Source organism: Ranitomeya variabilis, chromosome 3 (assembly GCF_051348905.1).
Source record: "Ranitomeya variabilis isolate aRanVar5 chromosome 3, aRanVar5.hap1, whole genome shotgun sequence".
NCBI lineage: Eukaryota > Metazoa > Chordata > Amphibia > Anura > Dendrobatidae > Ranitomeya > Ranitomeya variabilis.
Window position 1 is genome coordinate 257,083,599 of NC_135234.1, and position 26,653 is coordinate 257,110,251.

The 26,653-nt window shown below is 45.6% G+C and overlaps 1 protein-coding gene across 1 annotated transcript in view; it reads left to right on the forward strand.

Moving 5' to 3' along the window:
• LOC143815804 (contactin-associated protein-like 5) overlaps positions 1 to 26,653 on the forward strand; it is a 1,144,596-nt gene that overhangs the window by 188,581 nt on the left and 929,362 nt on the right. The gene's annotated exons all lie outside the window — the stretch shown is intronic.

Here is a 26,653-nt window from a genome sequence, read left to right on the forward strand (position 1 = left end):
ATGCGCCCTCTGCTGGATGAACTCATATGAACTCGAGCGTGGGAACTTTTCTGCGTTTCTGAGTTTCTATAGAACACCGCTGCGTTTTTCTCGCCAGTCACACTGCTGGTCCGTGTGTAATCTGTATTTTTCTCGCCCCATAGACTTTCATTGGCGATTTTTTTTGCTCAATACGGTGACAAACGCAGCACGCTGCGATTTTCTACGGCCGTACAAGACTGTATAACACGGATCTGTAAAATACGGCTGATAGGAGCTGGGTCATAGAGAATCATTGTACCGTATGCAATCCGTATTTTCTGCGCCTCTCATACGTCCATAAAACTCACTAGTGTGACACCAGCCTAAGAGAGCGCAAAGTGTAGGGCATCAGGTGTACTATAGGCAGTGGCCTTATTGCACTGAGTGAGCACAGGTGATGCAGAAGGGCTGATAATGTCCAGAGTGCATCTATGTGCTGGGTGGCAGTGGGGCTGCGTGCAGCGCTGAGGATAGGTCGGTAGCCCAATCTGACAGTGGTGACAGCAGTGGGAGAAAGCACTGACATCTTACGAATTGCAAAAGTCTTAAAATTAGGAAAATATAACCTCAGATGAAAAACAGCATATGACAAAATACACTGTGTCATTATTTATCAGACAAAAAAGTAGGTCAAAACGCAGAAGCAGTGTGTGAAAATGTAGGTCGAACCTATGAATCAACAGCTCGTAGAGCTACCTTTAGCAGCAACAACTTGATGTAATCATTTTCTGTGTGACTTCAATCTCTCAATTAGTTCTGTAAATTTTGTCCAACTCTTCTTTACAAACAGGCTTAAAAGGATTCTTCTAGAATGTAATAAAAATGGCTGTTTTGACATATTCTAAGCTGCAACCCATCCTAGCCATCTATTAAGCCGGGGTCAGACCTAACGTATTAAAATTCGGTCCATTTTTTACAGCCGAGATACGCCGAAAAGTTCCTGAGCAGTGAGCCGTATGTCATCCGTATTCAATGCGAGGATGCGATTTTTTTCTCTAAAAAGTATTCGTGTGTCATCCGTATGGCATGCAAACGGCAAGATTTTCTCGCCAGCTTGCAAAATGTGTATAATGGATCCATGGGCTCAAATATTCATGAAAACATATATACAGTCTATATATATATATGTCAGTGAGACACATATATATATATATTTTTAATACAGAGCTAGATAGCACAAAAGCCGGTAATTCAATTGCTGACTTTTGCTATCTCCTTACCAAACCCGACAGGATATGAGACATGGTTTACATACAGTAAGCCATTTCATATCCATTATATTTTTGCATATTCCTCACTAATGTTAGTAGTTTGTGTTTGCCAAATTTGGGAGCTCTACGTGTTAAAATAAAGGGCTAAATCATGGAAAAAACTGGCGGTGTGGGCTCCCGCGCAATTTTCTCTGCCAGAGTGGGAAAGCCAGTGATTAAGGGCAGATATTCATAGCCTAGAGAGGGACCATGGTTATTGGCCCCCCCTGGCTGAAAACCTCTGTCCCCAGCCACCCCAGAAAAGGCACATTTGTAAGATGTGCCTATTTTGGCACTTAGCCACTCTCTTCCCACTCCCCTGCAGTGGTGGGATATGGTATAATAAGGGGTTAATGTCACCTTGCTAATGTAAATACACACACACATTATGAATAAAGTATTTTAATGAAATAAATAAACGCATGAGGTTTTAATATCTTTATTGTACACTCAATCCACCTGAAGACCCTTGTTCTTCTGAAAAAAAAGGAAAATAAAAAAGCAACAATATCCCATATCTGTCCGCAGTAGTCATGTCCCATGCTGTAAATCCATCTGAAGGGGTTAAATACAGTTACAACCAGGAGCACTGCTAATGCAGCTGCTCCCAGCTGTAAGACACTGGGGTATGAATGAAATGAAGGTAACGTAGCTTCGGTGACTACTGGTGGTGTCACTGACGCTGCACCCCCTTGTGGCATAAACTCATTTGAACTGTAGCATGGAAATTTTTCTGAATATTTTCTCACGCTACAGGTCATATGAGTTTATGCCACCGGGCACCGCAAGTCACCGAAGCTTCCCTGCATTCCATTCATTCCCCTGTCTTTTACAGCTGCATTAGCAGGCTCCTGGCTGTAAATGTATTTAACCCCTTCAGATGGATTTACAGTGTGGTACATGACTGTACGGCGGACAGGTATGGGATATTGTTACTTTTTTATTTTCCTTTTTTTCAGAAGAACGAGGGTCTTCAGATGGAGTAGATTGAGTGTACAATAAAGATATTAAATCCCCATGTTTTATTTATTTCATTAAAATACTTTATTCATGTGTGTGTGTGTGTGTATTTTTAAACCTTTACTACTATTGGAATAATAATGGAGAGGTGTCTTATTGACATCTCTCCATTATTAACCAGGCTTAATGTCACCTTACATTAGCAAGGTGACATTGACCTCTTTTTACCCCATGTCCCACCACTACAGGGGAATGGGAAGAGAGTGGTTAAGTGCCGGAATGGGCACATCTTACAGATGCGCCTTTTCTGGGGTGGCTGCATGCAGATGTTTTTAGCCAGGAGAGACCATTAACCATGGTCCCTCTCTAGGCTATTAATATCTGCCCTCAGTCACTGGCTTTCCCACTCTGGCGGAGAAAATTGCGCCGGAGCCCACGCCAGTTTTTCCTGTGATTTAACACTTTATTTTAACACCTAGAGCTCCCAAATTTTGCACACACAAACTACTAACATTATTAGTGAGGAATATGTAAAAACATAACGGATATGAAATGGTTTACTATATGTAAACCATGTCTCACTCATATCCTGTTGGGCTTGATAAGGAGTTAGCAAAAAGCCGGCAATTGAATTACCGGCTTTTATGCTATCTAGCTCTGTATTAAATATATATATATATATATATATATATATATATATATATATATATATATATATATATATATATATATATATATATATATATATATATATATATATATATACCTATTCTATGGGTAGACATTTATTTTATCTATTCTATTCTAACCTGTCAGTGTGATTTTACTGTACACCGCACTGAATTACTGGCTTTTCTATAGGACACCGGTGCGTACTTCTCGCAAGGCAGATGTGTGGTCCGTATGTAATCCACATTTTTCTCGCCCCCATAGACTTTTATTGGCGTATTTTTGGAGGAATACGCTGACAATCGCAGCATGCCACGATTTTGTCAACCCGTAAAATATGGGTGGATGACACAAGTTGTAAAGTCTTTACCTGGTTTATTGATGGTAGTAGTGCATGTCAGTCCAGAGTACCAGGTACAGGTGTAGCTGTGGTCCAGCCAGCTTGGAGGCAATAGAGGATCACTTTCCCAGTTGAGGTCCATGAGCCTTTCCTCCTTGCACTGTTGTATGGGGTCCCTGCTGCCTGAAGCTTACTGGCAAAGTCCTCTTTCCCTTGTCCTAGAACAGGTACCTGCATGACGGGCAGCTTGAGCCATTTTATAGGGACTCTATCATGCCCCGGGCTCTTCAGGTGCTGCTGCAGCTCAGGTGTGGTGTGGACCAATCACATAAAGATCTTAGCCCTCCGGTTCTGCTAAGTGTCCTAGAGTCCCACTAAATCTTCGGGCTCCCGGTGCCCTGTTGCTGTGCTCTGGCTCTGAGGGTGCCCGGTCACAGTTCCCCTCTGAGCCTTTTTTCTCTCCTCTGCTCCTTTCCTCTGTAGCTCCACCACATTCAACCCCTCGGGTTATCTCTCTTTCCTGGAGCTGCAGCTCAATCCTGGCTGCCCGCTCTGCTGTCTGGTCTGCGTCTCTCCTAGACATCTTCTCTCCTTGGTCTCCTTGGACCAACTGTCCTACCCCTCCTCCAGACCAGGATGCCTATAGCTAAGGGAAGCTCCCCTGAACCCGGGTCCTGAGCTCCCCCTTCTGGCCTGAATTTGGAATGTGTTGTGTGTGGGTGCCTTACCTGATAAAGAGAACTCCATTGCCTCCAAACATGACATTACCCTCCCCGAAGGGAAGGCAACATCACTGTAACAACCGGTTACCTGGGGTGTTACACTTGTTTAGCCCAATTTTCTCTAAATATGTCTCTGCAGATGTGGCACCATTAAGGGAGTGTATGAGGTTTGTTTTGTTCATTGTCTTTCTGAAAAATGAAATTATGAAATAGCCTAAAGCTGATCAGCAATGAGGATGGCAGTTCACTGCCAAACCTAAGTTTCTTCTTCAGAGATTCTAAATGAGTGTTGGGCTTAATGTTTTCCTGACTCTGGACACCTCTGAATGCCTCAAGCTTCTTTACCAGCAGTCAGACAGGATGCTACAGCAGCGATAATGGTTCTGCAAATAATACATTATGAAACTTGTGGTTTGCAGTCATCCACCATGGCCCAGCACCACATAACCCTGCCTTGATGTCATGGAAAATGTTACACAGATTAGAAGAAGGGCTCTGTTGAAGTGACTGTATCTGACTCTGCAATCATTCTAGCTTATTATTCTAAGAATCAACATTAAGGTTGTGTAAAGCATGGAAATGGCTATAAACATCAAAACAGAAGCAGATGGAATACATCACATAATTAGCACGTACCCATTAATAGCTCATCTCATACAGTACAACTATCCCAATAAAGAGTAATCTGCTTTGAGTCAAATTCACTGTTTCAGCTAAATTCAAACATTTCTGCAGTGCCGTCGTCTCAGCATGCTAACTCCCTCCCCCGGCAGGAACACCAACCTGCTCACCGCCACGGCCCCTGTCCAACACTCCCTCCTCCTTTTCCTGCTGCTGCTGTCCTTCTTAAATGGAATGCATTCATTGTCCTAAAATGCCTGCAGCCAATGGCTGGCAGACTCTTATTATTTAAGGCACCTTCACCTAATGGCAGGTGCCTGAGCAACGTTTAAAGTCAGTTGTCTGCATGCTTGCCAGTTGTCAGGTCTCCAGTACCCGCTAGTCAGTTTACTTGTCCTGTACGTGTCTTCCTGTACTTGCCTTGTGGCCCTGTATTCTAGCTGTGCCCACCTTCACCAGTTGCCTGTGTATCAGCAGTGCCCACCTGCACCAGATGGGCCTTTATATCAGCCGTGTCTGCCAGCTCCTGGCTGCCTGTATATCAGATGTGCCAGCTTGCTTGCACCAGCCCGCCTGTACATCAGGCATGCCTGCCAGCATCGCTTGCTTGTACATCAGCCATGAATGCCAGTACCTTACTGCCTGTACATCAGCAATGCCCGCCAGCAGCTGCCTGCCTGTATATCAGCCATACCAGCCTGTACCTGCCATGCCAATCTGTATAACAGACGTACCTGTCTACTGCTACTATATTTCCCAGTATTTTTGGGCCATTCCATCTGCCTGCCCTTTTGAGGTCAGCTGCTATGTGTCTGAGGTTTGTACTGAAGTAGCACCTTGTGTCCTTCTGGAGATAAGTCTTGCAAAAAAGGGTGTTTGTATTCTCACACCCCTCCAAGTTCTCCTCAGCACAGGCCACAGTGGTTCCACTACCCCCCTTACAATTTTGACATTCGGTTCACGGTACAAAAAAAAAATTGCCAAATACCATTTCCCAAACTGTTTAAATATCAGAGAGCATGCTAATTTCTTTTTGCATGGCCACACGGGCTTTCCCATAATGCCCTGCAGCTATGACAGCTAGAGGATTATGATACCTTGTACAGTGGTAGTCAGTACCTGGGCCATCACAGATCAGTGGTTCCCAGTAGGGTTGAGCGAAACGGATCGTTCATTTTCATAAGTCGCCGACTTTTGGCAAAGTCGGCGTCTCATGAAACCGAGCCGATCCCTGTGTGGGGTTTGCCATGCGGTACGCGACTTTCGTGCCAAAGTCGCGTTTCAATGACGCTAAAAGCGCCATTTCTCAGCCAATGAAGGTGGACGCAGAGTGTGGGCAGCGTGATGACATAGATCTCAGTCCCCACCATCTTAGAGAAGGGCATTGCAGTGATTGGCTTGCTTTCTGCGGCGTCACAGGGGCTATAAAGGGGCATTCCCGCCGACCGCCATCTTACTGCTGCTGATCTGAGCGTAGGGAGAGGTTGCTGCAGCTTCTTCGGAAGCAGGGATAGTGATAGGCAGGGTACATAAAGCCACAAACCGCTTGTGCTGTAGCGATTTCCACTGTCCAATACCACCTTTTGTTTGCAGGACAGTGGAAGCTACATTTTTTTTTTCTCAGCGCTGTAGCTCATTGGGCTGCCCTAGAAGGCTCCCTGATAGCTGCGTTGCTTTGTGTGTACGCCGCTGTGTAAACCAACTGCTTTTTTCAAAGCACAAATCCTGTTTTTCCTTCCTTTCTGCACAGCTATCTTGTGTGTTTGTCCACACTTTTGTGTGCAGCAGTCCTTTTACAGCTGCCTGCCATACTTTTCTGAGATAACTGCAGGGAGATAAATATTGGCAAGTCTGCCTCCGTGCCATTGCTGTGTGTGGCATCTGTCTCTCATTGTGTGGCACCGAAAACACTGTGTAATACTTGTCCTTTTTTTTTTTTCTAAATTCTCCCTTTTCCCCAAAAAAAATTAGTGGGAGATAAATATTGGCAAGTCTGACTCCGTGCCATTGCTGTGTGTGGCATCTCTCTCTCATTGTGTGGCACCGAAAACACTGTGTAATACTTGTCCTTTTTTTTTTTTTTTTTCTAAATTCTCCCTTTTCCAAAAAAAAAATTAGTGGGAGATAAATATTGGCAAGTCTGACTCCGTGCCATTGCTGTGTGTGGCAGCATCTCTCTCTCATTGTGTGGCACCGAAAACACTGTGTAATACTTGTCCTTTTTTTTTTTTTTTTCTAAATTCTCCCTTTTCCAAAAAAAAAATTAGTGGGAGATAAATATTGGTAAGTCTGACTCCGTGCCATTGCTGTGTGTGGCATCTCTCTCTCATTGTGTGGCACCAAAAACACTGTGTAATACTTGTCCTTTTTTTTTTTTTTTTCTAAATTCTCCCTTATCCAAAAAAAAAATTAGTGGGAGATAAATATTGTCAAGTCTGACTCCGTGCCATTGCTGTGTGTGGCATCTCTCTCTCATTGTGTGCCACTGAAAACACTGTGTAATACTTGGCCATTTTTTTTGGGGGGGGGTACTGTTGTGAATTAGACTTTTTTGGCTCCCTCTTGTGGTCACTAGTGATATGACTCTTGGATTGTCTTTCCTCAGTTTGGCACCCACCTGGGTCGTTAGTCCAGGGGTGTTGCTATATAAACTTCCTGGTGTCTCAGTCCAGTGCCTGGCATCGTTGTAATCAGTTCCTTTCTGTTTGCTCCTGTCTGCTGGTCTTGGATCTTGCAAAATTAAGCTAAGTCCTGCTTCCTTGTTTTTTGGTTATTTGCTTTGCTCTTATTTTTTTGTCCAGCTTGTACTAAATGTGATTCCTGATTTTGCTGGAAGCTCTAGGGGGCTGGTGTTCTCCCCCCGGGCCGTTAGACGGTTCGGGGGTTCTTGAATATCCAGCGTGGAAATTTTGATAGGGTTTTTGCTGACCATATAAGTCATCTTACTATATTCTGCTATTAGTCAGTGGGCCTCTCTTTGCTAAATATCTAGTTCATTCTTAAGTTTGTCTTTTCTCCTTACCTCACCGTTATTATTTGTTGGGGGCTTGTATCCAACTTTTGGGGTCTTTTCTCTGGAGGCAAGAAAGGTCTATCTTTTCCCTTCTAGGGTTAGTTAGTACTCCGGCTGGCGCGAGACGTCTAGAACCAACGTAGGCACGTTCCCCGGCTGCTGCTATTTGTGGTGCTAGGATTAGATATATGGTCAGCCCAGTTACCACTGCCCTATGAGCTGGTTTTTTGTGTTTGCAGACTTGGTATGTACTTTTGAGACCCTCTGCCATTGGGGTCATAACAGTATGCCAGGCCAAGGTTGAATGTTTTATGCATTGCAGAAGTGGGATTACAAGAAAGGAATGTCTGAGTTTTTTTTTTTTTTTCTTTCCTCTCTTTTTTCCTCCCCTTTACCTCTGAGTGGCTTGTGCTTGCTGCAGACATGAATGTCCAGACTTTGATTACAAGTGTGGATCAGCTTGCTGCTCGTGTGCAGGGCATACAAGATTTTGTTACCAGTAGTCCAATGTCTGAACCTAAAATACCTATTCCTGAACTGTTCTCTGGAGACTGATTTAAGTTTAGGAATTTCAGGAATAATTGTAAATTGTTTCTATCTCTGAGACCCCGTTCATCTGGAGACTCAGCTCAGCAAGTAAAAATTGTTATCTCTTTCTTACGGGGCGACCCTCAGGATTGGGCCTTCTCGCTAGCGCCAGGAGATCCGGCATTGGCAAATATTGATGCGTTTTTTCTGGCGCTCGGATTGCTTTACGAGGAACCCAATCTTGAAATTCAGGCAGAAAAAGCCTTGCTGGCTATTTCTCAGGGTCAGGATGAAGCTGAAGTGTATTGCCAAAAATTTCGGAAATGGTCCGTGCTTACTCAGTGGAATGAGTGTGCTCTGGCCGCAAATTTCAGAAATGGCCTTTCTGAAGCCATTAAGAATGTGATGGTGGGTTTCTCCATTCCTACAGGTCTGAATGATTCCATGGCGCTGGCTATTCAAATTGACCGGCGTTTGCGGGAGCGCAAAGCCGCGAATCCTCTGGTGGTGTTGTCTGAACAAACACCTGATTTAATGCAATGTGGTAGAATTCAGACTAGAAATGAACGGAAAAATCATAGACGTCAGAATGGGTTGTGTTTTTACTGTGGTGATTCTACACATGTTATATCAGCATGCTCTAAACGCCTAACTAGGGTTGTTAGTCCTGTCGCCATTGGTAATTTGCAACCTAAATTTATTTTGTCTGTGACTTTAATTTGCTCATTGTCCTCCTACCCTGTTATGGCGTTTGTGGATTCAGGTGCTGCCCTGAGTCTTATGGATCTGTCGTTTGCCAAGCGCTGTGTGTTGTGTATCCGCTTTTTGGGCTCCCCTGGTGGTTGCTGGTGGTACTGGTGACTTGTTTGCACTTTGCTGCTTCTGTTCACCTGCTTCCATCAGCGTTTGGGAGTTTCCTATTTAGCCTTGCTCTCCAGTCATTTCCTTGCCGGTCATCATTGTAACCAGAGCCTTCGGTTGCATGTTCCTGCTACTAGTCTGCTGATCAGCTAAGTGGACTTTGTCCTTTTGTTTTGTACCTTTTGTCCAGTTTGCAGTTTTTGTAATTCTCTGTAGCTGGAAGCTCTTGCGGGCTGAAATTGCCACTTCTGTGTCATGAGTTGACACAGGAGTCTTAAAGTAATTTCAGGATGGTTTTTGAAAGGGTTTTCAGTTGACCGTGAAGTCCTCTTTTGTATCCTTCTGCTATCTAGTAAGTGGACCTCTCTTTGCTAAATCTACTTTCATACTGTGTATGTCTTTTCCTCTTGATTCACCGTTATTACATGTGGGGGGCTTCTATCATCTTTTGGGGTATTTCCCTAGAGGTAAGCCAGGTCTGTTTCTTCCTCTACCAGGCGTAGTTAGTCCTCCGGCTGGCGCATGGCATATAGGAAGCCGTAGGTATGCTCCCTGGCTACTATTAGTTGTGTGGTAGATTTAGCTCACGGTCAACTCGAGTTTCCATCACCCGAGAGCTCGTTCGTTATTTATATGTTTCTTACATTCCCTTGCCATTGGGAACCATGACAGTATGACCGGCCAGTGTTAAACTTATTGGCAGAAGAAAGGAGAGAAAAAAGAAGTCTGTAAATTTTTTTTTTTTTCTCTTTTTCCCCTATTCTTGCTCCATAGTTGGATCAGTTGTATTTCAGCTCTAATTACAGCCTTTGCCTTTCTCTCCTTATAATCCTTGAATGGCTCTGAGCTCACCTGTTTAAAGATGGATCCTCAGAGTTTGGCTGCAGGTTTAAATAATCTTGCTACGAAGGTTCAAAATTTACAAGATTTTGTTATACATGCTCCTATTTCTGAACCTAAAATCCCTACACCAGAGGTGTTTTCCGGAGATAGATCTCGGTTTTTGAATTTCAAATATAATTGTAAATTATTCCTTTCTCTCAGACCTCACTCCTCAGGAGATCCTGTCCAGCAGGTTAAGATTGTAATCTCTTTGCTGCGAGGTGACCCTCAAAATTGGGCATTTTCATTGGCACCAGGGGATCCTGCGTTGCTCAATGTGGATGCGTTTTTCCTGGCTTTAGGGTTGCTTTATGAGGAACCTAATTTGGAGATTCAAGCTGAAAAAGCTTTGATAGCCCTATCTCAAGGGCAAGATGAAGCGGAGATATACTGCCAAAAATTTCGTAAATGGTCTGTGCTTACTCAGTGGAATGAGTGCGCCTTAGCGGCAAATTTCAGAGAGGGTCTTTCTGATGCCGTTAAAGATGTTATGGTCGGGTTCCCTGCGCCTACAGGTCTGAATGAGTCCATGACAATGGCAATTCAGATTGATCGGCGTTTGCGGGAGCGCAAACCCATGCACCATTTGGCGGTATCTTCTGAAGAGACGCCAGAGAAAATGCAATGTGACAGAGTTATGTCCAGAAGCGAGCGGCAGAATTATAGGCGTAAAAATGGGTTATGCTTCTATTGTGGTGATTCTGCTCATGTTATATCAGCATGCTCTAAACGTACTAGGAAGGTTGACAAGTCCATTTCAATTGGCACTTTACAGTCCAAATTTATTTTGTCTGTAACCTTGATTTGTTCATTATCAGTTATTACCGTGGATGCCTATGTGGACTCTGGCGCCGCTCTGAGTCTTATGGACTGGTCCTTTGCCAGGCGCTGTGGGTTTGATTTAGAGCCTCTGGAAGTCCCTATACCTCTGAAGGGTATTGATTCTACACCTTTGGCTTGTAATAAACCACAGTTCTGGACGCAAGTGACTATGCGTATGACTCCAGACCATCAGGAGGTGATTCGCTTCCTTGTGTTGTACAATTTACATGATGTTTTGGTGCTTGGATTACCATGGTTACAGTCTCATAACCCAGTCCTTGACTGGAAAGCTATGTCTGTGTTAAGCTGGGGATGTCGGGGGGCTCATGGGGACACTCCCATGGTGTCCATTTCGTCATCTATTCCATCTGAGATTCCGGCATTTTTGTCTGATTATCGTGGATATTTTTGAAGAGCCTAAGATTGGTTCACTCCCTCCTCACAGGGATTGTGATTGCGCCATAGATCTGATTCCTGGTAGTAAATTTCCAAAGGGTCGTTTGTTTAACCTATCTGTACCTGAACATGCTGCTATGCGCGAGTATATTAAGGAGTCCCTGGAAAAGGGACATATTCGTCCTTCTTCATCACCTTTAGGAGCCGGCTTTTTCTTTGTCTCTAAAAAGGATGGCTCTCTGAGGCCTTGTATTGATTATTGACTCCTGAATAAAATTACAGTCAAATATCAGTATCCATTGCCTTTGCTGACTGATTTGTTTGCTCGCATAAGGGGGCTAAGTGGTTCTCGAAGATTGATCTTCGTGGGGCGTATAATTTGGTGCGAATTAAGCAGGGGGATGAGTGGAAAACCGCATTTAATACGCCTGAGGGCCATTTTGAGTATTTGGTAATGCCTTTCGGCCTTTCTAATGCTCCTTCGGTCTTTCAGTCCTTAATGCATGATATTTTCCGTGAATATTTGGATAAATTTTTGATTGTTTACTTGGATGATATTTTGATTTTTTCTGATGACTGGGAGTCTCATGTTCAGCAGGTCAGGAGGGTTTTTCAGGTTTTGCGGGAGAATTCTTTGTGTGTAAAGGGTTCAAAGTGTGTTTTTGGGGTTCAAAAAATTTCCTTTTTGGGGTACATTTTTTCCCCTTCTTCTATTGAGATGGACCCTGTCAAGGTTTGGGCTATTTACGACTGGACGCAGCCTACTTCTCTGAAGAGTCTCCAGAAATTCTTGGGCTTTGCTAATTTTTATCGTCGATTTATAGCTGGTTTTTCTGGCGTTGCTAAACCTCTGACGGATTTGACTAAAAAGGGTGCTGATGTTGCCAATTGGTCCCCTGCTGCCGTGGAGGCCTTTCGGGAGCTTAAGCGCCGCTTTTTGTCTGCCCCTGTGTTGCGCCAGCCTGATGTTTCTCTTCCCTTTCAGGTTGAGGTCGATGCTTCCGAGATCGGAGCGGGGGCGGTTTTGTCGCAGAAAAGTTCCGACTGCTCGGTGATGAGACCTTGTGCGTTCTTTTCGCGAAAATTTTCGGCCGCCGAGCGAAACTATGATGTTGGTAATCGGGAGCTTTTGGCCATGAAGTGGGCATTTGAGGAGTGGCGTCATTGGCTTGAGGGTGCCAGACATCAGGTGGTAGTTTTGACTGATCACAAGAATTTAATTTATTTGGAGTCTGCCAGGCGCCTGAATCCTAGACAGGCACGTTGGTCATTGTTCTTTTCCTGGTTTAATTTTGTGGTCTCGTACTTACCGGGTTCTAGGAATGTGAAGGCAGATGCTCTTTCTAGGAGTTTTGAGCCTGACTCTCCTGGGAATTCTGAACCTACTGGTGTCCTTAAGGATGGAGTGGTTTTGTCTGCTGTCTCTCCAGATTTGCGACGTGCTTTGCAAGAATTTCAGGCGGATAGACCTGATCGTTGTCCGTCTGGTAGACTGTTTGTTCCTGATGAGTGGACCACTAGAGTCATCTCGGAAGTTCATTCTTCTACTCTGGCAGGTCATCCGGGAATTTTTGGCACCAGAGATTTGGTGGCTAGATCCTTCTGGTGGCCTTCCTTGTCTCGAGATGTGCGTGTTTTTGTGCAGTCTTGCGATGTGTGTGCTCGGGCCAAGCCTTGTTGTTCTAGGGCTAGTGGGTTGTTGTTGCCCTTGCCTATTCCGAAGAGGCCTTGGACGCACATCTCTATGGACTTTATCTCGGACCTCCCTGTTTCTCAGAAGATGTCTGTCATCTGGGTGGTGTGTGACCGTTTTTCTAAAATGGTTCATTTGGTGCCATTGCCTAAGTTGCCTTCCTCATCTGAGTTGGTCCCTCTGTTTTTTCAAAATGTGGTTCGCTTGCATGGTATTCCGGAAAACATCGTTTCTGACAGGGGTACCCAGTTCGTGTCTAGATTTTGGCGGGCAGTCTGTGCCAGGTTGGGCATTGATTTGTCTTTTTCGTCTGCATTCCATCCTCAGACCAATGGCCAGACGGAACGAACTAATCAAACTTTGGAGACTTATTTGAGGTGTTTTGTGTCTGCGGATCAGGATGATTGGGTTGCCTTTCTGCCGTTGGCGGAGTTTGCTCTTAATAATCGGGCTAGTTCTGCCACTTTGGTTTCTCCTTTCTTTTGCAATTCAGGGTTTCATCCGCGTTTTTCATCTGGTCAGGTTGAATCTTCGGATTGTCCTGGAGTGGATGCGGTAGTGGATCGGTTGCATAAGATTTGGGGACAAGTGGTGGATAATTTGGAATTGTCCCAGGAGAGGACTCAGCAGTTTGCTAACCGCCATCGTCGTGTTGGCCCCCACCTTCGTGTTGGGGACTTGGTGTGGCTGTCTTCCCGTTTTGTCCCTATGAGGGTTTCTTCTCCTAAATTTAAGCCTCGGTTCATCGGTCCTTATAGGATTTTGGAGATTCTTAACCCTGTTTCCTTTCGTTTGGACCTCCCGGCATCTTTCGCTATCCATAATGTGTTCCATCGGTCGTTGTTGCGGAGATATGAGGTACCGGTGGTTCCTTCTACTGAACCTCCTGCTCCTGTGCTGGTGGAGGGTGAATTGGAGTACGTGGTAGAAAAGATCTTGGACTCCCGTATTTCCAGACGGAGACTTCAATATCTGGTTAAATGGAAGGGCTATGGTCAGGAAGATAATTCTTGGGTAACTGCCTCTGATGTTCATGCCTCGGATTTGGTTCGTGCCTTTCATAGGGCTCATCCAGATCGCCCTGGCGGTTCTTGTGAGGGTTCGGTGCCCCCTCCTTAAGGGGAAGGTACTGTTGTGTATCCGCTTTTTGGGCTCCCCTGGTGGTTGCTGGTGGTACTGGTGACTTGTTTGCACTTTGCTGCTTCTGTTCACCTGCTTCCATCAGCGTTTGGGAGTTTCCTATTTAGCCTTGCTCTCCAGTCATTTCCTTGCCGGTCATCATTGTAACCAGAGCCTTCGGTTGCATGTTCCTGCTACTAGTCTGCTGATCAGCTAAGTGGACTTTGTCCTTTTGTTTTGTACCTTTTGTCCAGTTTGCAGTTTTTGTAATTCTCTGTAGCTGGAAGCTCTTGCGGGCTGAAATTGCCACTCCTGTGTCATGAGTTGACACAGGAGTCTTAAAGTAATTTCAGGATGGTTTTTGAAAGGGTTTTCAGTTGACCGTGAAGTCCTCTTTTGTATCCTTCTGCTATCTAGTAAGTGGACCTCTCTTTGCTAAATCTACTTTCATACTGTGTATGTCTTTTCCTCTTGATTCACCGTTATTACATGTGGGGGGCTTCTATCATCTTTTGGGGTATTTCCCTAGAGGTAAGCCAGGTCTGTTTCTTCCTCTACCAGGCGTAGTTAGTCCTCCGGCTGGCGCGTGGCATATAGGAAGCCGTAGGTATGCTCCCTGGCTACTATTAGTTGTGTGGTAGATTTAGCTCACGGTCAACTCGAGTTTCCATCACCCGAGAGCTCATTCGTTATTTATATGTTTCTTACGTTCCCTTGCCATTGGGAACCATGACAGCTGTGGTTTTGTTCTTGAGCCGTTGGTAAATCCTATCCCTCTTAGAGGTATTGATGCTCCGCCATTGGCGGAAAATAAACCGCAGTTTTGGACACAGGTAACCATGTGCATGACTCCTGAACATCGGGAGGTGATTCGTTTTCTTGTTCTGCATAAAATGCATGATTTGGTCGTTTTGGGTCTGCCATGGTTACAGACCCATAATCCAGTCTTGGATTGGAAGGCAATGTCTGTGTCAAGTTGGGGCTGTCAGGGAATTCATGGTGATTCCCCTCCGGTGTCTATTGCTTCCTCTACTCCTTCGGAAGTTCCTGAGTATTTGTCTGATTACCAGGATGTATTCAGCGAGTCCAGGTCCAGTGCTCTTCCTCCTCATAGGGACTGTGACTGCGCTATAGATTTGATTCCAGGTAGTAAATTTCCTAAGGGAAGATTATTTAATCTGTCTGTACCTGAGCATACCGCAATGCGTTCGTATATCAAGGAATCTCTGGAGAAGGGGCATATCCGTCCATCCTCTTCCCCTCTTGGTGCGGGATTCTTTTTTGTGGCCAAGAAGGACGGATCTTTGAGACCTTGTATTGACTATCGGCTTCTGAATAAAATCACTGTTAAATTTCAGTATCCTTTGCCTCTGTTGTCGGACTTGTTTGCCCGGATTAAGGGTGCCAAGTGGTTCACCAAGATAGATCTTCGTGGTGCGTACAACCTTGTGCGCATTAAGCAAGGAGATGAATGGAAAACTGCATTTAATACGCCCGAAGGTCATTTTGAGTACTTGGTGATGCCTTTCGGGCTCTCTAATGCTCCTTCAGTGTTTCAGTCCTTTATGCATGATATTTTCCGGAAGTATCTGGATAAATTTATGATTGTTTATCTGAATGATATTCTGGTTTTTTCTGATGATTGGGACTCGCATGTAGAGCAGGTCAGGATGGTGTTTCAGGTTTTGCGTGAGAATGCTTTGTTTGTTAAGGGCTCAAAGTGTCTCTTTGGAGTACAGAAGGTTCCCTTTTTGGGCTTTATTTTTTCCCCTTCTGCGGTGGAGATGGACCCAGTCAAGGTCCGAGCTATTCATGATTGGACTCAACCCACGTCAGTTAAGAGTCTTCAGAAGTTCTTGGGTTTTGCTAACTTCTACCGTCGTTTTATTGGTAATTTTTCTAGCGTTGTTAAACCTTTGACGGATATGACCAAGAAAGGTTCTGATGTTGCTAACTGGGCTCCTGCAGCCATGGAAGCCTTTCAAGAGTTGAAGTGCCGGTTTACTTCGGCGCCTGTTTTGTGCCAGCCTGATGTCTCACTTCCCTTTCAGGTTGAAGTGGATGCTTCTGAGATTGGGGCAGGGGCCGTTTTGTCGCAGAGAGGCCCTGGTTGCTCTGTAATGAGACCATGTGCTTTTTTCTCTAGGAAGTTTTCGCCTGCTGAGCGGAATTTTGATGTTGGCAATCGGGAGTTGTTAGCCATGAAGTGGGCATTTGAGGAGTGGCGTCATTGGCTCGAGGGTGCTAAGCATCGTGTGGTGGTCTTGACTGATCACAAAAATCTGATGTATCTCGAGTCTGCTAAACGCCTGAATCCTAGACAGGCCCGCTGGTCATTGTTTTTCTCCCGTTTTGACTTTGTGGTCTCGTATTTACCAGGTTCAAAGAATGTGAAGGCTGATGCTCTTTCAAGGAGCTTTGTGCCTGACTCTCCTGGAGTCGCAGAACCAGTTGGTATTCTCAAAGAGGGAGTTATCCTGTCAGCCATTTCTCCGGATTTGCGACGTGTGTTGCAGAGATTTCAGGCTGGTAGACCTGACTCTTGTCCACCTGACAGACTGTTTGTTCCTGATAAGTGGACCAGCAGAGTCATTTCCGAGGTTCATTCCTCGGTGTTGGCAGGGCATCCGGGAATTTTTGGCACCAGAGATCTGGTGGCTAGGTCCTTTTGGTGGCCTTCCTTGTCACGGGATGTGCGGTCATTTGTGCAGTCCTGTGGGACTTGTGCTCGAGCTAAGCCTTGCTGTTCTCGTGCCAGCGGGTTGCTCTTGCCCTTGCCTGTCCTGAAGAGGCCTTGGACACACATTTCCATGGATTTCATTTCATTTCAGATCTTCCGGTGTCTCAGGGCATGTCTGTCATCTGGGTGGTATGTGATCGCTTTTCCAAGATGGTCCATTTGGTATCTTTGCCTAAGCTGCCTTCCTCTTCCGATCTGGTTCCTTTGTTCTTTCAGAATGTGGTTCGTTTACACGGCATTCCTGAGAATATTGTGTCTGACAGAGGATCCTAGTTTGTTTCCAGGTTCTGGCGATCCTTTTGTGCTAAGATGGGCATTGATTTGTCATTTTCGTCTGCCTTTCATCCTCAGACTAATGGACAAACGGAGCGAACTAATCAGACTCTGGAGGCTTATTTGAGGTGTTTTGTTTCTGCAGATCAGGATGATTGGGTGACCTTCTTGCCGTTGGCTGAGTTTGCCCTTAATAATCGGGCTAGTTCCGCTACTTTGGTTTCGCCATTTTTTTGCAACTCTGGTTTCCAGCCTCGTTTTTCCTCGGGACATGTGGAGCCTTCTGACTGTCCTGGGGTAGATTCTGTGGTGGATAGGTTGCAGCGGATCTGGAATCATGTGGTGGACAACTTGAAGTTGTCACAGGAGAAGGCTCAGCGTTTTGCCAACCGCCGCCGCGGTGTGGGTCCCCGACTTCGTGTTGGGGATTTGGTATGGCTGTCTTCTCGATTTGTTCCTATGAAGGTCTCCTCTCCTAAATTTAAGCCTCGCTTCATCGGTCCTTACAAGATATTGGAAATCCTTAATCCTGTGTCCTTTCGCTTGGATCTTCCGGTGTCGTTTGCCATTCACAACGTGTTCCATAGGTCTTTGTTGCGGCGGTACGTTGTACCTGTGGTTCCTTCTGTTGAGCCTCCTGCTCCGGTGTTGGTTGAGGGCAAGTTGGAGTACGTGGTGGAGAAGATCTTGGATTCTCGTCTCTCCAGGCGGAGGCTTCAGCATCTGGTCAAGTGGAAGGGCTATGGTCAGGAGGATAATTCCTGGGTGGTTGCCTCTGATGTGCATGCGGCCGATTTAGTTCGTGCCTTTCACGCTGCTCATCCTGATCGCCCTGGTGGTCTTGGTGAGGGTTCGGTGACCCCTCCTTAAAGGGGGGGTACTGTTGTGAATTAGACTTTTTTGGCTCCCTCTTGTGGTCACTAGTGATATGACTCTGGGATTGTCTTTCCTCAGTTTGGCACCCACCTGGGTCGTTAGTCCAGGGGTGTTGCTATATAAACTTCCTGGAGTCTCAGTCCAGTGCCTGGCATCGTTGTAATCAGTTCCTTTCTGTTTGCTCCTGTCTGCTGGTCTTGGATCTTGCAAAATTAAGCTAAGTCCTGCTTCCTTGTTTTTTGGTTATTTGCTTTGCTCTTATTTTTTTGTCCAGCTTGTACTAAATGTGATTCCTGATTTTGCTGGAAGCTCTAGGGGGCTGGTGTTCTCCCCCCGGGCCGTTAGACGGTTTGGGGGTTCTTGAATATCCAGCGTGGAAATTTTGATAGGGTTTTTGCTGACCATATAAGTCATCTTACTATATTCTGCTATTAGTCAGTGGGCCTCTCTTTGCTAAATATCTAGTTCATTCTTACGTTTGTCTTTTCTCCTTACCTCACCGTTATTATTTGTTGGGGGCTTGTATCCAACTTTTGGGGTCTTTTCTCTGGAGGCAAGAAAGGTCTATCTTTTCCCTTCTAGGGTTAGTTAGTTCTCCGGCTGGCGCGAGACGTCTAGAACCAACGTAGGCACGTTCCCCGGCTGCTGCTATTTGTGGTGCTAGGATTAGATATATGGTCAGCCCAGTTACCACTGCCCTATGAGCTGGTTTTTTGTGTTTGCAGACTTGGTATGTACTTTTGAGACCCTCTGCCATTGGGGTCATAACAGGGTACATTCTCCCTTTTCAAAAAAAAAAAAATATTGGGAGATAAATATTGGCAAGTCTGCCTCCGTGCCATTGCTGTGTGTGGCATCTCTCTCTCATTGTGTGGCACCGAAAACACTGTGTAATACTTGTCCTTTTTTTTTTTTTTTTTTCTAAATTCTCCCTTTTCCCAAAAAAAAATTAGTGGGAGATAAATATTGTCAAGTCTGACTCCGTGCCATTGCTGTGTATGGCATCTCTCTCTCATTGTGTGGCACCGAAAACACTGTGTAATACTGGGCCTTTTTTTGGGGGGGGGGGGGTAAATTCTCCCAGAAAAAAAAAAAAAATAGTGGGGGATTAAGATTGGCATTTCTGCTTGAGTTCTGGGCCTGTGTGTGCCATCTGTCTCAAATTATTGGGCCACAGAAAACCTAGTGTGTAACATTGGGCCTGATTTTCCTTTCAGTGTCAGGCACCTATAAAGGTATATATAAATCCTACAGAAGTTTGAGTTCACCTTATAAGTTGTTTTACAGTAACAAATAGTGTTACTTTGGTTACGTTTTGCAAGCAATGAGGAAGTCTAGTGGAAGAGGTCGTGGCCGTGGGCGGTCATTGTCAGCTGGTAATGATGGTAGTGGTGGTGGAGCATCAGGTGGTCGTGGTAAAAGCAGTACAGCACCTAAGTCTCGAGTTGTTGAGCCAGGTTCCTTGTCTGGCTACACAAGGCCTCGAACGCTCTCTTTTCTGGGAGTAGGAAAACCACTTTTGAAGCCGGAGCAGCAGGAACAAGTATTGGCTTTCATTGCTGCCTCTATCTCTTTCGCCTCCTCCTCGGAAAGTGCCAAATGTCAGAGCAGTGCATCGTCAGTGGATGCTCCCAGTCAGGGACAAGTCGCTTCCTTGTCTTCTTCACCCAGAACAAGAGAGAAGGATGCGTCAGGAGACACAACGGGTTACTCCATGGAGCTCTTTACACATACCGTTCCTGGGTTAGACAGTGAAACAGTTAACAGGCCATGTCCATTAGAAGTTGAATCGGACATGGAGTGCACAGATGCACAGCCACAGCCAGATTACTATGTTGTTCCTTTGACTCAGACCAGAACATTGCCCTCGCAGTGTACTGAGGCAGAATCAAACCCAGCGGAGACTATGGTGCCCCGTCACGGACGCTATACCACCGGCTTACACGGTGACACAGACGAAATCGCACACGACATAGAAGAGGAGGTCATAGATGACCCAGTTGTGGACCCCGATTGGCAGCCATTGGGGGAACAGGGTGCAGGCGGCAGTAGTTCTGAAGCGGAGGAGGAGGAGCCGCAGCAGGCATCAACATCACAACAGGTTCCATCTACCGGGCCCGTATCTGGCCAAAAACGCGTGGCAAAACCAAAACCAGTTGGAGGACAGCGTGGCCATCCGGTTAAAGAAGCTCAGTCTGCAATGCCTGAAAAGGTATCCGATAGTAGAAAGAGTGCAGTCTGGCATTTTTTTAAACAACATCCAAATGATCAGTGCAAAGTCATCTGTCAAAAATGTTCAACAACCTTAAGCAGAGGTCAGAATCTTAAAAGTCTAAATACAAGTTGCATGCATAGACATTTATCCACCATGCATTTGCAAGCCTGGACTAACTACCAAACGTGTTATGACCCCAATGGCAGAGGGTCTCAGGAATCAATACCAAGTCAGCAAACACAAAAAACCAGCTCATAGGGCAGTGGTAACTGGGCTGACCATATATCTAATCCTAGCACCACAAATAGAAGTAGCCGGGGAACGTGCCTACGTTGGTTCTAGACGTCTCGCGCCAGCCGGAGAACTAACTAACCCTAGAAGGGAAAAGAAAGACCTTTCTTGCCTCCAGAGAAAAGACCCCAAAAGTTGGATACAAGCCCCCAACAAATAATAACGGTGAGGTAGGAGGAAAAGACAAACATAAGAATGAGCTAGGTATTTAGCAAAGAGAGGCCCACTAGCTAATAGCAGAATATAGTAAGATGACTTATATGGTCAGCAAAAACCCTATTAAAATATCCACACTGGATATTCAAGAACCCCCGAACCGTCTAACGGCCGGGGGGAGAACACCAGCCCCCTAGAGCTTCCAGCAAGGTCAGAAATCACATTTAGTACAAGCTGGACAAAAATAGTAGCAAGCAAGTAACTCAAAAAACAAAGAAGCAAGACTTAGCTTAATTTAGCAAGAGCCAGGACCAGCAGACAGGAGCAACAGAAGGATCTGATTACAACGATGCCAGGCACTGGACTAAGGATCCAGGAAGTTAATATAGCGACACCCCTGGACTAACGACCCAGGTGAGTGCCAAACAGAAAAAAGACAATCCCAGAGTCATACCACTAGTGACCACAAGAGGGAGCCAAAAAGTCTAATTCACAACACAAACGTCCCTAAAGGTTGCAGCACCCTCGGCCAATGAAGCTAGTCAGCAACGCTACATCCCTTCCCTCCCTGTAAGCCGACCATTTCCCACACCACCTGCAGTATCTGTGCAGCTTTCGTCGCCAGGCCAAAGCAGTCAGGGAATCACCAGGTTAGTAGTAGGAAACACTGCATGTAGGGCACCGGCAAGAATACCATCTCCAACCCTCTCTCAGTCACCCATGTCCACCGGCACCACCGCTAGTTCCACGATCTCCAGCTCTCCAGTCCAGCTCACCCTACATGAGACTCTTGTTAGGAAAAGGAAGTACTCATCCTCGCATCCGCGTACACAGGGTTTGAACGCCACATTGCTAGACTAAACTCATTAGAGATGATGCCCTACCGGTTAGTTGAAAGCGAAGCTTTCAAAGCGCTGATGGACTACGCTGTACCACGCTACGAGCTACCCAGTCGGCACTTCTTTTCTAGAAAAGCCATCCCAGCCCTCCAACAGCATGTTAAAGACCGCATCGTCCATGCACTCAGGCAGTCTGTGACTACAAAGGTGCACCTGACAACAGATGCATGGACCAGTAGACATGGCCAGGGACGTTACATGTCCATCACGGCACACTGGGTGAATGTGGTGGATGCAGGGTCCACAGGGGACAGCAATATTGGGACAGTTTTGCCTAGTCCACGGTCAAGGAAAGAGTTGGCTGTAGGCGTTCGCCCCCCCTCCTCCTCTTCCTCCTCCTCATGCAGAAGCGAGAGCTCGTCCACACACCCCAGTCGCACATCCACTCCATCCGCAGCTGCCACTGTTGCACACCATGTGTGCCATTATGGGACAGCTAGTGGCAAGCGTCAGCAGGCTGTATTGGCAATGAAGTGTTTGGGCGACAACAGACACACCGCGGAAGTTCTGTCCGAGTTCTTGCAGAATGAAACTCAGTCATGGCTGGGCACTGTACATCTTGAGGCAGGCAAGGTTGTGAGTGATAACGGAAGGAATTTCATGGCTGCCATAGCCCTTTCCCAACTGAAACACATTCCTTGCCTGGCTCACACCTTAAACCTGGTGGTGCAGTGCTTCCTGAAAAGTTATCCGGGGTTACCCGACCTGCTCCTCAAAGTGCGCAGACTTTGCTCGCATATCCGCCGTTCGCCCGTACACTCCAGCCGTATGCAGAACTATCAGCGGTCTTTGAACCTTCCCCAGCATCGCCTAATCATCGACATTTCAACAAGGTGGAACTCCACACTGCACATGCTTCAGAGACTGTGCGAACAGAGGCATGCTGTTATGTTTTTGTGGGAGGATACACATACACGGGCAGGCAGTTGGATGGCAGACATGGAGTTGTCAGGTGTGTAGTGGTCGAAGCTACAAGACCTGTGTCAAGTCCTTCAGTGTTTTGAGGAATGCACACGGCTGGCTAGTGCAGACAACGCCGTAATAAGCATGAGCATCCCCCTAATGCGTCTGCTGATGCAAAGTTTGACGCACATAAAGGAGCAGGCGTCTGCAGCCGAGGAAGAGGAAAGCCTTGATGACAGTCAGCCATTGTCTGGTCAGGGCCGTGTAGAGGACGCGGTAGCGGGCGAAGAGGAGGAGGAGGACGAGGAGGATGATGTGGATGAGTACTTTTTTAATGAGGAAGCTTCTCCTGGGCCAACAGAAATTAGTGGCGTTGCAAGGCCGGGTTCTGTTTTTTTAAGGGAGACAAGTGACGTAGATTTGCCTGTAACTGCCCCTCAAACCAGCACAACCGCAGATTTGCCAACAGGAACTTTGGCCCACATGGCGGATTATGCCTTACGTATCCTCAAAAAGGACCCACGCATTACTAAAATGATGAGCGATGACGATTACTGGTTGGCCTGCATCCTTGACCCTCGCTATAAAGGCAAATTGCAAAATATTATGCCACATGAGAACCTCGAACAAATCTTAGCAACCAAACAAGCTACTCTTGTAGACCGTTTGATTCAGGCATTCCCAGCACACAGCGCCGGTGATGGTTCTCACACAAGCTGCAGGGGGCTACATGGCAGAGGTGTTAGGGGTGCACAGATCAGAAGTGGCGTTGGACAGAGGGGTTTTCTGACCAGGTTGTGGAGTGATTTCGCAATGACCGCAGACAGGACAGGTACTGCAGCATCTATTCAAAGTGACAGGAGACAACATTTGTCCAGTATGGTTACTAACTATTTTTCTTCCCTTATCGATGTTCTCCCTCAACCGTCATTCCCATTTGATTACTGGGCATCAAAATTAGACACCTGGCCTGAATTGGCAGAATATGCGTTGCAGGAGCTTGCTTGCCCAGCAGCTAGTGTGCTATCAGAAAGAGTATTCAGTGCTGCTGGTTCAATATTAACCGAAAAAAGGACTCGTCTGGCTACCCAAAATGTGGATGATCTCACCTTCATTAAAATGAACCACTCCTGGATTTCAAATTATTTTGCCCCACCTTTCCCGGCTGACACCTAGCTTTCCTATAAAAAGGTCTTGCTTGTGGACTGGTGTTACTGAGTGTTCCAATCTGTTAATTTGCAGCAGCTGTTTGTCCAGCATACGACATGTTTACACCTCCCCCAATGGGAAAAATCCCCCCACGGGGCCGTTGTCTCGCCACTTGGCGCAAGCACCCGTTACAGTGCTGATTAGGGTTGAGCGAAACGGGTCGATCATTTTCAAAAGTCGCCGACTTTTGGCTAAGTCGGCGTCTCATGAAACCCGATCCGACCCCTGTGCTTGTCGGCCATGCGGTACGCGACTTTCGCGCCAAAGTCGCGTTTCAATGACGCAAAAAGCGCCATTTCTCAGCCAATGAAGGTGAACGCAGAGTGTGGGCAGCGTGATGACATAGATCCTGGTCCCCACCATCTTAGAGAAGGGCATTGCAGTGATTGGCTTGCTGTCTGCGGCGTCACAGGGGCTATAAAGGGGCGTTCCCGCTGACCGCCATCTTACTGCTGCTGATCTGAGCTTAGGGACAGGTTGCTGCCGCTTCGTCAGAAGCAGGGAGAGCGTTAGGCAGGGTCCACTAACCACCAAACCGCTTGTGCTGCAGCGATTTGCACTGTCCAACACCACCTTCGGTGTGCAGGGACTGTGGAAGCTATTTTTTTTTTTTTTCCCTCAGCGCTGTAGCTCATTGGGCTGCCCTAGAAGGCTCCGTGATAGCTGTATTGCTGTGTGTACGCCACTGTGCAAACCAACTGCTTTTTTCAAAGCACATATCCTCTTGTTCCTTCCTTTCTGCACAGCTATCTTTTTTGTTTGTCCACACTTTTTATTTAATTTGTGCATCAGTCCACTCCTATTGCTGCCTGCCATACCTGGCTTAGATTACTGCAGGGAGATAGTAATTGTAGGACAGTCCCTGTTTTTTTTTTTTTTTTTTTTGTGGGAGATTAAGATTGGCATTTCTGCTACAGTGCCATCCCTGTGTGTGCCATCTCTCACTGAGTGGGCCATAGAAAGCCTATTTATTTTTTCCGTGATTTGTGTTCTAAATTCTACCTCAACACAAAAACACTACATCAATCAGTGGGAGAAAAATATTGGCCTCAGTCAGGGCTTGTGTGTCACTGCTGTGTGTGCTATCTCTCATTCAGTGGGCTATAGCAAGCCTATTTATTTTATTTTTTTTTTTAATATTATTTGGTTTCTAAAGTCTCCCTGAAAAAAAAAAAATACCTAAAAAAACAGTGGGAGAGTAATATTGCCCTTTCAGCTTGTGTGCCAGTCTTGACTCCTGGGTGTGCCACCTCTCTCTCTCATTCAGTGGGCCATAGAAAGGCTATTTTTTTTTTTGGTTTTTTTAATATTATTTGGTTTCTAAAGTCTCCCTGAAAAAAAAAAAAAAAAACATAAAAAAACAGTGGGAGAGTAATATTGCCCTTTCAGCTTGTGTGCCAGTCTTGACTCCTGGGTGTGCCACCTCTCTCCCTCTCATTCAGTGGGCCATAGAAAGCCTATTTATTTTTTTTAAAAATATTATTGGGTTTCTAAAGTCTCCCTGAAAAAAAAAAAAAAACATAAAAAAACAGTGGGAGAGTAATATTGCCCTTTCAGCTTGTGTGCCAGTCTTGACTCCTGGGTGTGCCACCTCTCTCCCTCTCATTCAGTGGGCCATAGAAAGCCTATTTATTTTTTTTTTTAAATATTATTGGGTTTCTAAAGTCTCCCTTAAAAAACAAAAAATACATAAAAAAACAGTGGGAGAGTAATATTGCCCTTTCAGCTTGTGTGCCAGTCTTGACTCCTGGGTGTGCCACCTCTCTCCCTCTCATTCAGTGGGCCATAGAAAGCCTATTTATTTTTTTTAAAAAATATTATTGGGTTTCTAAAGTCTCCCTTAAAAAACAAAAAATACATAAAAAAACAGTGGGAGAGTAATATTGCCCTTTCAGCTTGTGTGCCAGTCTTGACTCCTGGGTGTGCCACCTCTCTCCCTCTCATTCAGTGGGCCATAGAAAGCCTATTTATTTTTTTTTTTAAATATTATTGGGTTTCTAAAGTCTCCCTTAAAAAACAAAAAATACATAAAAAAACAGTGGGAGAGTAATATTGCCCTTTCAGCTTGTGTGCCAGTCTTGACTCCTGGGTGTGCCACCTCTCTCCCTCTCATTCAGTGGGCCATAGAAAGCCTATTTATTTTTTTTTTTAAATATTATTGGGTTTCTAAAGTCTCCCTTAAAAAACAAAAAATACATAAAAAAACAGTGGGAGAGTAATATTGCCCTTTCAGCTTGTGTGCCAGTCTTGACTCCTGGGTGTGCCACCTCTCTCTCTCTAATTGTGGGCCATAGAAAGCCTTTTTTTTTTTTTTTTTTTTTTAATATTATTTGGTTTCTAAAGTCTCCCTGAGAAAAAAAAAAAAATAAATTAGGTGGGAGATTAATATTGACATTAGTGCTTGAGTGACAGTCCTGCGTGTGTGTCATCTCTGTGATTTTGTGCCACAGAAAACAGAGTGTGTAACATTGTGCCTGATTTTCCTTGTGGTCTCACCAACCTGTTAAGGGATATTGAAATCATACTGAAGTTATAGCTCACCGTGTAAGTTGTTTGACAGCAACAAATAAAGTTACTTTGGTTAAGATTTTAAAACAATGAGGAAGTCTGGTGCAAGAGGTCGTCGTGGGCGTTCATTGTCAGCTGGTAATGATGGTAGTGGTAGTGGAGCATCAGGTGGTCGTGGGGATAAAAATATTCCACCTAAGTCTGGAGCTGTGGAGCCAGTTTCGTCGTCAGGCTACACAAGGCCTCGAACGCTCTCTTTTCTGGGAGTAGGAAAACCGCTTTTAAAGGCGGAGCAGCAACAGCAAGTTTTGGCTTACATTGCAGACTCAGCCTCTAGCTCTTTTGCCTCCTCTTACGAAACTGGTAAATGTAAAAGCAGCGTGTCGCTTGTGGATGTTCACGGTCAGGGACAAGTCGCTTCCTTGTCCTCCTCAGCAAAAACTACAACAAGAGAGAAGGATGCAGCAGGCGACACAACGGGTCACTCCATGGAGCTCTTTACACATACCGTCCCTGGCTTAGAAAGTGAAACATTTAACAGGCCATGCCCATTACAAGTATATTCTGACATGGAGTGCACTGATGCACAGCCACAGCCAGAGTACTATGCTGCTCCTTTGACTCAGACCACCACATTGCCCTCTCAGGGTACAGATCCACAATCAGACCCTGATGAGACTATGTTG